Source organism: Scyliorhinus torazame, chromosome 15 (genome assembly GCF_047496885.1).
Source record: "Scyliorhinus torazame isolate Kashiwa2021f chromosome 15, sScyTor2.1, whole genome shotgun sequence".
Taxonomy (NCBI): domain Eukaryota; kingdom Metazoa; phylum Chordata; class Chondrichthyes; order Carcharhiniformes; family Scyliorhinidae; genus Scyliorhinus; species Scyliorhinus torazame.
This window is the reverse complement of record NC_092721.1, coordinates 116,007,884-116,020,129: the sequence shown is the minus strand read 5'-3', so window position 1 is coordinate 116,020,129 and position 12,246 is coordinate 116,007,884. Positions and strand designations below refer to the sequence as shown.

Here is a 12,246-nt window from a genome sequence, read left to right as displayed (position 1 = left end):
TGCCCCTCTGCTGCAGCCTCCGCTGCCTCTCTGAGCCGCCCCCGCTGACGCTGCCACAGGGCTGCATGCAGGGCAGCGGCTGCCGCAATGGCAGCCAACATCGCTGGTTGGTGACCAAACATGATAATCTGCAGGGGATGAGGGGAAAACATATTATCATGGCGCATACACCCATGCACAACCAGGTACCATGGGCTACATGGTAGCCCCAGTTGTCATCGTACACCCAGCTACACATGTCCCCCACTCCCGTAGCCCCGTCGGTGCCCCCAGTCCTGGCACCCGTCCCTGCTGCCAGGGCCACCGTTTCATGGCACTGCCCTCACTGGGGGCTGCCGTTGGTGTGGCCCTGGGTGGTTCCCTGGTGGGTGTCGCCGGTTGAGTGGGGTGATCGGGGCACCCACCCATGAGGCCGTTTTCTTGGCGTCCACTCAGGGACCGCCAACAAGATGACTGCCGTAATGGCACTCAGTGCGTGGACACTGTCCTGTCATTTTAGGGCTCCCTGGCCGCTCAGCCTGTCCCCCCCCCCCCCCCTCCGCCCCGGCAGCAAAATACTGCAGATGATGGAAATATGAAATAAGAACTGAAAATGTTGGATAAACTAATTCTGAAAAAGTCATACAGACTCGAAATATCAGACTTTGAGTTTATCTCAGTAGTTTTTTACTACTTCTTCAAATTTCCAATCAATCGTCAGCTGAACACATCGAGAATGTCGACAGCAAATAGGGTGGCTGGAATTTTCAGGCTTTTGCAAAGCCGGAATGTGTCCACGAGAATGTGTTAACCCTCCAATTGCAGACTGCGTCCACTGGGAGGATCTTGGCGCTGCAATGGCGGGACTGTTCACTGGGAGGACTTTAGCGCTGCACTGCCGGTGTGACTCCCCTTGGCACTGCAGCGCTGGACTCGATCCACTGGGAGGACCTTGGCACTGCAGCGCTGGACTCCATCCATTGGGAGGACCTTGGGCGGTCCAATTGCAGACTGTGCCCACTAGGAGGACCTTGGGCGCTGCAATGGCGGACTATGTCCACTGGGAGGGCCTTGGGCGCCCCAATTGCAGACTGTGTCCATTGGGAGGATCTTGGCGCTGCAATGGCGGACTGTGTCCACTGGGAGGACCTTGGGCGCTGCAGTGCTGGTCAGTTGGCGGTGAAGTTGTTGTTGTGGTTGTCATGGGCGGCCGGCTGGAAAGCGGTGCTCGGCTTGGTTTTGTGATGTTGGAGTAGACGGGTTGGCGCGGCTTTTTTTTAGAGCCGGGAGTTGAGCAGGTGGGTGAAAGGCGGCTTCGTGACTGATGGCGATGAGCAGTGTCCGGGCTTGGAGGTGTGGATTGAGTCCGGGCCTGGGTCTGTCTGAAGAGGGATCCGGGGATTTGCGGCTGTTGATCCGCATCCTCGGGCTCTCGCTCCCCGGCTGTCACTTTGTTCCGGGCCTGGAGGAGGAGAGTGAGGATGACAGAGCTGCCCCGGGGATCCCTCTCCAAGTAAACAGACGGACATCATTTAATTGAATGAATGGGGAGCTGAGCGATGGATTTGGTCGCTGCTCATGGCTCTGATGATAAGTGAACAGGAATGAAGTGGCAACCCAGTCATTTAATCAAAGGTGTTGATGTGATTTTACACGCGGAGTAGTATCACCTGGATATTGAGAACACGATTTCAGCTTTACAAGTCTTCCATATCGGCTGTTGATATTTTAAGTTTATATGAGCATTTTATTTTCAATACCATTCGACAATATCCAGTCTTAGGCTGAAAAGTGGCAAGTGACATTTGCACCACTCAAATGCCAGCCAGGCAATAACCATTGGATTGGATATGTTTATTGTCACTTGTACCTAGGTACAGTGAAAAGTACTGTTCATGTGTGCAGTTTAGACAGATCATTCCATACATGAAAAAAAACATAGGGCACACATAAAAATACAATGTAAATACATAGTCACAGGCATCGAATGAAGCATACAGGATTGTAGTACTACTCAGTAGAGAATGTATGAAGAGATCAGATCAGTCCATAAGCGGGTCGTTTAGGAGTCTGGGAACAACGGGGAAGAAGCTGTTTTGAATCAGTTAGTGCGTGCTCTCAGACTTTTGTATCTCCTGCCTGATGAAAGAAGTTGGAAGAGTGAATAAGCCGAGTGGGAGGGGTCTTTGATTATGCTGGCTGTTTTCCAAAGGCATTGGGAGGTGTTGACAGAGTCAATGGTTGGGAGGCGGTGATGGACTGGGCTGTGTTCACGACTCTGTAGTTTCATACGGCCTTTGGCTGAGCAGATACCATACCAGGCTATGATGCTGCCAGATAGGATGCTTTCCATAATAATCTTTATTATTGCCACAAGTAGGCTTACATTAACACTACAATTAAGTTACTGTGAAAATCCCCATGTCGCCACGCTACGGCATTTGTTCGACTACACTAAGGGAGAATTCAGAATGTCCAGTTCGCCCAACCAGCACGTCTTTTGGGACTTGTGGGAGAAACCCGGAGCACTCGGAGGAAACCACGCAGACACGGGGAGAACTTGCAGACTCCGCACAGACTGTGACCCAAGCCGGGAATTGAACCCGGGTTCCTGGCGCTGTGAAGCAACAGTGCTAACCACTGCTACCATGCCGTCTATGGTACGTCTATAAAAGTTGATAAGAATCGATGTGGACATGCCGAATTTCCTTAGTTTCCTGAGAAATTATAGATGCTGTTGTGGTTTCTTGGTCGTAGCGTTGACGTGGGTGGACCAAGGCAAAGTGTTGGCAATGTGCACACCTAGGATTTTGAAGCTGTCAACCATCTCCACCTCGGCCCCATTGATGCAGACATGGGTGTGTACGATACTTTGCTTCCTGAAGTCAATGACCAGCTCTCTAGTTTTGCTGACATTGAGGGAGAGATTGTTGTTGTTACACCACTCCTCTAGGTTCTCCATCTCCCTCCTGTATTCTGATTCATCATTGTTTGAGATCAAACCCAATACGGCCGAGTCATCAGCAAACTTGTAGATGGAGTTGGAGCCAAATTTTCCCACACAGTCATGTGTGTATAGGGACCATCTCCACAAGTGAGAATCTAACCATTGTTCCATGACATTCAATGGTATTATCATTGCTGAATACCCCGCTATCAACATACTGGGGGTTACCATTGACCAGAAACTGAACTAGCCATAAACAGTGGCTACAAGAGCAGGACAGAGGCTAGGAATCCTGCGGCAAATAACTCACTTCCGGGGTCCCCAAAGCCTGTCCACAACCTACAAGGCACAAGTCAGAAGTGTATTGGAATACTTTCCGTTTGCCCGGATGAGTGCAGCTACAACAACACTCAAGAAGTTCGACACTATCCAGGAAAAGCAGCCGACTTGATTGGTACCCCTTCCACAAACATTTACTCACTCCGCCACCGATGCACAGTGGCAGCAGTGTGTACCATCTATAACTGCTTTTCCAACTTTTTTCCCCGGAACCCACTTTTACCAATCGGCTGACCTTCTGGACCCATGCTGGCCGATCTACATAACCCACCATTATTGCTTACCTTTAATGCGACAAGTGAGCCTTATTTGTCCTCACAATCTCACTTGCTTTGTCGTTCAATCTTACATTTCTGCTGAGGACTTCAGCTGACGATTTAAGTTCTCACTGCATCCTTTGAAAAAAATCAAGAGGTTTGTCTTCAAACCCGCCATGCGTCTTCAAACGCCTTTGAAGTTTTGAGGGTTTTAAACTTTCATTTGCCAGTACTTCCCTGTATATAACACACATGGGCTTTGTACCCTGATTTGCATTGGGAAAATTAATAAAGCCATACCTCATGAAATCATCTTAAAACTGCTTTATTCCTGATTTCAGCTTAAAAAAAATAAAATTTAGATTACCCAATTATTTTTTCCAATTAAGGGGCAATTTAGTGTGGCCAATCCACCTACTCTGCACATTTTTTGGGTTGTGGGGGCGAAACCCACGCAGACACGGGGAGAATGTGCAAATGCCACATGGACAGTGACCCAGAGCCAGGATCGAACCTGGGACCTCAGCGTCGTGAGGCAGCTGTGCTAACCACTAGGCCACCATACTGCCCTGATTTCAGCTTCTTAATGGGTTTTTCATCAAAGGCCCTGGAGCTCACACCAACACTGCTTTGTCCTGCTGTGGACTCTCCTGTGCAGCTCTCTCTAGCGGATTTAGTTGTGAGACCCTGGCCTGTTTGTCTTTGGCCCCCTCTTCCTTATGAAACAATTCACTTTAAATTCTTAAATCTTGTTGCATGCTTGTTGATAGGAATAAAATGGAGGAATCTCTCCAGTGATTTTGTGCCCTAAGTAAGTGACGTCAGCGTACAGGGTTCGTTACCTCTATGCCGCCGCTACTGGCGGGAAGACTCCATTGATTTTTTTAAAAAAAATGCTCCTGGGACAATGTGCTGATACCTGGAGGTCCAAAGCAATTTCCAGAAACCACATGGGCATAAGGAGAGTGCATGACATAGGTCTATTTACAATAAAAAATGGATACTTAAAAACATGATAGTAAACTGCAATAAGCAGTAGATGGAGATAATTAATAGTAGTCCCAAGTAGTATTCCCTCTAAACTATGTGGCTATGCAGCCCCACACCAATCCATCAAAGGTACGGTGATCCATTATTAGAGCTACTCACATCCTGATGGTTAAATGAATTTTATTGCCACGCTAGCCCATGAACAAAGAACTGATGGACTCCCTGCAAGGTGGAAAATCTACGGACGAGAGCCAAACCCGATATGATTAATCAGATGGAATTAATAGCCAAAATTCAGAAATTCACTCCTGTCGGTTCCTTGAGCTCGAAGTTCTGTCCGCACAGGTCTTTCCTGCAGCTTGCCACCAGCCTGTTGCTTGCCAATACTTTCCCTCCTCGACCCCACCACTTGCTGCCTGCCCCGACCCTCCCATTTGCCGCCTCCATGATCATCCCACTCGCGTCCCTCCCCAAGCCTGCTGCCCTACTCCCACTTGCAGTTTCCCAGCTGGGTCCTGCCGCTCGCCACTGCCCTCCCCAGGCTTCCTGCCCAATACCACCCACCCTCTTGCTGCCCCTCTCTCAGATTTGGCGAGCAGGTGGGCTGGGGAAGGAGTGGCGACAAGCGGGAGGTTCAGCAAGGGAGGCTGAAAGAGGGAAGATTGATCCCAAAGATATTTGATGTATTAAAAACTCAAGGACATTCCTATGGAGTTTGTGAAAAGTTTTGGATTCTCAGCCTCATTTCCAAATAATAATGGAACAGTTCTTGTGAGGTTACCTCATGGGTCATCTTAAGCCATGCGTACTTCCAAATACTACTGTGGTATTATAGGTATTACGGTACCTGATAGGCTAAAGCACCATTGGTGGAAACTGTATGCTTTCTATTGGTTAGAATGTATGATAGCTCCGCCCTGATAGGCGGGGTATAAGAACCCGTGCCGCCCTAGAAGCCTTCATTCTGTTCCTGAGCTGCTGGGGGAAACATCTAGCTTATTAAAGCCTTCAGTTGGACTACAACCTCGCTTTAGTGGTCATTGATCGTGTTTCAATTTAATAAGCTAGATTTTATAAGAAGAAAGGATGGAGCTCCGAATCAAGCCACAGTGTCTGCAACGTAACCCCGCGGCGAACTCAGCGGCTATCTTTAAGCACTGGCTGGCGTGCTTTAAAGGGTATCGCGAGATGGCCGAAAACGCACCCACAGGAGAGCAGAAACTGCACGTCCTGCACTCAAGGGTGAGCCCGGAGATTTACACCCTCATCGAGGAAGTGGAAGACTTTAATGCAGCAATAGAGCTGCTAAAAGGACACTATATTCGCCGGGTAAACCAGGTCTACGCCCGGCACCTGCTTGCAACAAGGTGACAAACCCCTGGGGAAGCGCTGGAGGAATTCTACTATGCACCCCTGGTGTTGGGCAGAAGCTGCGGCTGCCCGCAAGTTTCGGCGAGCGAACACACGGAACTCTTAGTCCGGGACGCTTTCGTGGCAGGTATGCTATCGTCACAAATCCGCCAGCGCCTGTTAGAAAAGGACACCCTAGGTCTCAGGGAGGCACGGGCCCTTGCAGGCTCCCTGTACGTGGCCTCAGGAACGCCCGCGCTTACGTTCCCGACCGCGCGGCAGCCTCCTAGGCAGCGTGGAACCCCTCCGCGGCCGACCCCGAGACTTCCCCCATTCCCCCACAGGCCTGCGCTGCAAGGCGGCCTGGCAACCCCGAGGGGCCCCGCTGCTACTTTTGCGCACAGGCCAAGCACCCCCGCCAGTGCTGTCCGGCCCGCGCATCCACCTGCAAGGGATGCGGCAAAAAGGGCCATTTCGTGGGGGTATGCCAGGCCTGGGCGGTGGCCGCTGTCTCCAGCGGCGAATGCGGACCGCAGCCACAAATTTCTCCACGGGCCCCATGTGGCCAGCGGTCGCCGCCATCTTCATATTCCAGGGCCACGTGCGGACTCCGGGCGCCGCCATCTTGTTCCGCGGACGCCACGTTGGATGGATGGGCGCTGCCATTTTGTGCACCCCCAGCCATGTGCGACCAATGGGAGACGCCATCTTGCAGGAACCCCCAGGACCCCAGCTCGGCTGACCACGCACTGCCCGAACAGAACTCCACTGCTGCGATTAGCCTCGGTGACTCTGGATCAGTCTCGGCCTCGAACACTCTCAACCGCTACGACGACCATATTCATCATCGGGCACGAGACGTCCTGCCTAATCGACTCTGGGAGCACGGAGAGCTTCATGCACCCTGACAAGGTAAGGCGCCGTTCTCTCCTCATCCACTCCATTAATCAAAAAATCTCGCTGGCTTCCGGTTCACACTCAGTGGAGATAAAGGGGTTTTGTGTAGCAAACCTCACAGTCCAGGGAAGGGAGTTCAAAAATTTCTGTCTCTACTTCCTTCCCCAGCTCTGCGCGGCTACACTCCTGGGTTTAGACTTCCAGTGTAACCTTCAAAGTCTGACCTTCCGATTTGGCGGCCCTATACCCCCCCTTACTGTCTGCGGCCTCGCGACCATTAAGGTTGACCCGCCTTCCCTGTTTGCGAATCTCACCCCGGATTGCAAACCCGTCGTCACCAGGAGCAGACGCTACAGTGCCCAGGACCGGATCTTTATTAGGTCAGAGGTCCAAAGGCTACTGAGGGAAGAGGTAATTGAAGCCAGTAACAGCCCCTGGAGAGCTCAGGTAGTGGTGGTAAAGACCGGGAAGAAGCATAGTATAGTCATCGACTACAGTCAGACCATCAACAGGTTTACGCAGCTGGACGCGTACCCTCTCCCCCACATATCCGACCTGGTAAACAGGATCGCGCATTATAAGGTCTTCTCCACAGTGGATCTCCAGTCCGCCTACCACCAGCTCCCCATCCATACTAGTCACCGCAAATACGCTGCCTTCGAGGCAGATGGGCAGCTCTATCACTTCTTAAGGGTACCCTACGGTGTCACCAACGGGGTCACGGTCTTCCAGCTCGAGATGGACCGAATGGTTGACTGGTACGGTTTACGGGCAACATTCCCGTATCTCGATAATGTCGCCATCTGCGGCCATGACCAGCATGACCACGACAGCAACCTCCGAAAATTTCTCCAGACCACTAAAATCCTTAACCTTACATACAAGGATAAATGCGTGTTTAGCACCGACCGTCTAGCCATCCTCGGCTACGTAGTGCGAAATGGAGTTATAGGCCCCGACCCTGAACGCATGCGCCCCCTTATGGAGTTTCCCCTCCCTCACTGCTCCAAGGCCCTGAAACGTTGCTTAGGGTTTTTTAGCTACTACGCCAGTGGGTCCCCAACTACGCAAACAAGACCCACCCCTGATCCAATCCACAGTTTTTCTCGTGTCGATAGAGGCCCGCCAGGCCTTCAGCGGCATCAAAGCGGACATTCCAAAGGCCACGATGCATGCCATCGACGAGTCCCTCCCCTTCCAGGTCGAGAGCGATGCGGCCAACATAGCTCTGGCAGCCACCCTCAACCAAGTGGGCAGATCCGTGGCCTTCTTCTCCCGTACCCTCCATGCTTCCGAAATCCGCCACTCCTCAGTCGAAAAGGAGGCCCAGGCCATTGTAGAAGCTGTGCGACATTGGAGTCATTACCTAGCCGGCAGGAGATTCACTCTCCTCACTGACCAACGGTCGGTTGCTTTCATGTTCGATAATGCACAGCGGGGCAAGATAAAAATTATAAGATCTTGCGGTGGAGGATCAAACTCTCCACCCACAAGTACGAGATCTTGTATCGTCCCGGGAAGCTAAACTCCTGGTGCCCTGCCACGCGGCACATGTGCCACCACACAAGTGGACCGCCTCCGAGCCCTCCACGAGAACCTCTGCCACCCGGGGGTCACTCGCTGTTCCCATTTTGTCAAGACCCGCAACCTGCCCTACTCCATCGATGAGGTCAGGACAGCCACCAGGGACTGCCAAATCTGCACGGAGTGCAAACCACACTTCTACCGACCAGAGAAAGCGCACCTGATAAAGGCTTCTCGTCCCTTTGAACGCCTCAGCATGGACTTCAAAGGCTCCCTCCCCTCCACCGACTGCAACACGTACTTCCTGAACGTGATTGACGAGTACTCCCGGTTCCCATTCGCCATCCCCTGCCCCGACATGACCGCAACCACCGACATCAAGGCCCTCCATAGCATCTTTGCACTGTTCGGGTTCCCCGCTTACATACATAGTGATAGGGGGTCCTCCTTTATGAGCGACGAACTGCGTCAATTCCTGCTCAGCAAGGGCATCGCCTCGAGCAGGACGACCAGTTACAACCCCCGGGGTAACGGACTGGTAGAGAGGGAGAACGGAACGGTCTGGAAGACCGTCCTGCTGGCCCTACGGTCCAGGAATCTCCCAGTCTCCCGCTGGCAAGAGGTCCTCCTCGGATTCCCTCCACTCCATCCGGTCACTGCTTTGTACGACCACCAATCAGATACCTCACGTACGCCTCCTTGTCTTCCCCAGGAAGTCCTCGCTCCCGACCTGGCTGGCAGCACCCGGACCCATCCTGCTCCGAAAACACGTGCGGGCACACAAGTCGGACCCGTTGGTCGAGAGGGTCCATCTGTTCCATGCTAACCCCCAGTACGCCTACGTGGCGTACCCTGACGGCCGACAAGATACGGTCTCCCTACGGGACCTGGCCCCCGCCGGAACCCCACGGACATTCCAGCAGCCAGTCCCACCCTCCCCTCCAACGCAGCACCTTACAGGAGGACCGGTCCTACTTCCCCAAACACTGCCTCAAAATTAATACTCCCTTGTAGGATTCCATTCTCTTTTCCAGTTGTTTTAATCTTCAACATTCATTTAACTTACCGGGACAGTGTCTCTCTGACCTTCACCCTGCAATTCATAAGAGCCAACCTCTCTCAAATTCAGAGACATGTTACATATATGTCTGATTGTTGATGTGAAGAAATGACTCAGTTACTTCCCTCACTATTCATAACAGTTTTAAGTAAAGAAAACACTCCAGCTGAAAAAATAAAAATTGCCTTATCCACATTTACGTCAATTCAAAAGGCAAGCCTCCTCTCTTTCTATTTTGAGCTTGTCAAATTGAAACAAAGGATCGTAGTCTTATCTTTTGCCATTGCCACATATTCAACTTTTCTTCTGTCAAATAGTTAAAATACAAGGTACAATATAAAAACTAACTAATATCTCTCTCATGTATGTTAATGTAGTGGACATGATACTGAACTTAATACCCAGAGGTCGTGAGTTCAAATGTGGTAAATTCAGAGGGCTAGATTCTCCGTTCCTGTAGCTAAGTGCCGGCTCGAATGGAGAATCGGTAGGTTCATATAAAAAAAAGTGGCACAAACCCCTCAGCAATTCCGGTACAGATGAGGGGCTAGTACTGACACCGACTGAAACTTCCACTTCCCGATCCGAAAATGGCCAGGTCCCAGGCCGCGTATGCGCACAGATGCCGACCGGCAGCAGTCGTGCCGTACAACGTGGCCGGCTGTGCACGGACCCAACCCGCCGTGTGCGGACCCAACCTGCCATCCCCGACCTCACAACCCACCAGCTGGCCACCCCCCACCAGTCCCCCCAGCCCTCGCAGAAGCTCCCCCGGCCAGCTGCATGGATCCCGTCCGAGTGTGGCGGCGCTGGACACAGTCCGCAGCCGCCACGCCAGGTTCCCGATTTGTGTGACCACACGTGTCCCGTGCTGTTGGGAACTCTGCCCATCCGAGGTGGAACATCGCGGGTAGGCTGGCTGATGAGGCACCAACGGCATTGCGACTGCGCGTGGCGCGCGTTGCGATGACACCATTTCGGAGGGGGTGGAGCATGGCTGACCGGTGTCAAACTGGCCCTGGCCCCGATTTTGGTGCCAGAGCCCATTCTCCCCCCGATCGGCGAACATGATTTGGGCGCCGGGCAACGGAGAATCCCGCCCAGTAAATCTAGTAATTTGTGGACGAGCATGTCACTGTGTCAATGGCTGGGAGTGGTATTCCTTCTTCTACTTCCATACTTATGATAATTTTCTAAACATATATGTTATATATAATTTTTTTGTTTCTACTGGTGGCACACATCCACACATTACCTTGATATTGGTCCACATGTCAAAATTAATTCAGCACATTAATGGAAAAAATTAGAGGGAACATTGGTCCAGATTTATCATCCGGAATCCTGTGTTGGGGTACTGACAACTTAGGAAGAGAAGAATCAGCATGAAGCCTCAGCAAAGTGTAATCTGAGTTTGGTGACAGGTGAAGCGAGTGAAGTCCAGAAGCAGTTTGAGGATAGAGGTTCGGAGGATACACTGATGGAGGTATTTTTGTAGAAATTCAGGAGGTGTGTAGACCCAGTTGCAGGACAGGATGATGGCCAAGTTGGACACCATAAAATGCAAAAGCAGCAGATGATCGTTTTTCTGATATTCTGACCAGAAATAGACTGAAGCTGAAAAACCAGGCAAATGGGTGCCACACAGAGGCTCAGTTTATCCATCAAGTTGTAGCCAGAGAATCACCTGCAATGGCTTCTCTTCCCACTGATGTATCATTAGTTCTGATCCCCAATCCCACCCCCACCAATATATAGATCTATCCTTAGCCCCTTCCTATTTTTCATCTACATGTTGCTCCTCATTGAAATCATCCGAAAACACAGCCTCATTTCCTGCATATGCTGTCAACATTTGAGTTCTACCTCACTACTACCGTTGTTAATCACTGCCTCTGAATTGTTAGGCTGCTTGTAGTGGCTTAACAGAAAATTCCTCCAATTAAACACTGGGGAAAACCAAAGCCATTGTGTTCAGTTGTCGCAACAAACTGTTCATTAGCTACCTCTGCATGGCAAATGTTTGAGAGGGAACCAGACTGTTTACAGCCTTGGTGTCATCTTCCAATCATGTCTGTGTGCTCACAAAGACCTACTATTTTCATCTTTGTAGCATCACCCAGCCTGTCCCTGCCTTGACTCATCCACTGCTGATACCCTCATCAATGTGTTTTCTATCCGCACACTTGACAATTCCAAGGCATTCCTAGTTGGCCTTCCACATACTCTCCGTAAACATGAAGCCATCCAAAACTCTGTTGCTTGTGTCCTAATTTACACCAAGTACCATTCATCTATCACCTTTATGGTTGCTGACCTATATATTGACCCCCAATTATGCTTACTTTGCATTTAAAATTGTCAACCTTATTTTCAAACCCCTCCATGGCCTTAGATCCCCCAGCTCTATAATCTCTTCCAGTCCCACAACCCTCCCAATTCTCCATATTCCTATCAATCGCATCCCTGATTTTAATTATCCCACCATTGGTGACTGTGTCTTCAACTGTCTTGGCCCAAGCTCTGGAATACCCTCCCTAAACTTCTGTAACTTTCCACCTCTCTTTATACCTTTAGAGTGCTCCTTAAAACCTCCCTCTTTGATCAAGCTTTTGGTCATCTGCTCTAATATCCTAATAGGGCTCAGTACTGAATTTTACTTTATAATGTTCCTATGAAGAACCTTGAAACTTTTATTATGTTAAAGATGCTGTATAAATACTAATTGTTGCTGGGATCTTTTATGTCCACCATATTTTAATGTCTTAGCTGAAAGCCAGTACCTCCAAATATGCATGCACTGAGAATATCAGCCTGGCATTATTCACCCAGTGAGATTTGAGCCCATGTTTCCCATGAACCAAGGTTGATATTTACCTAAGGAAGTCTTATATTATTGTATA

The 12,246-nt window shown here is 50.5% G+C and overlaps 1 protein-coding gene across 1 annotated transcript in view; it reads left to right on the top strand.

Moving 5' to 3' along the window:
* Nucleotides 1–1,136: 1,136 nt before the first annotated feature.
* The window catches only part of chst10 (carbohydrate sulfotransferase 10), a 98,153-nt gene continuing 87,043 nt past the window's right edge, over nucleotides 1,137–12,246 (top strand). Inside the window, exon 1 of the mRNA XM_072476600.1 lies at nucleotides 1,137–1,277. The gene's annotated coding sequence lies outside the window, so the exon portion shown is untranslated. The remainder of the gene's footprint in view (nucleotides 1,278–12,246) is intronic.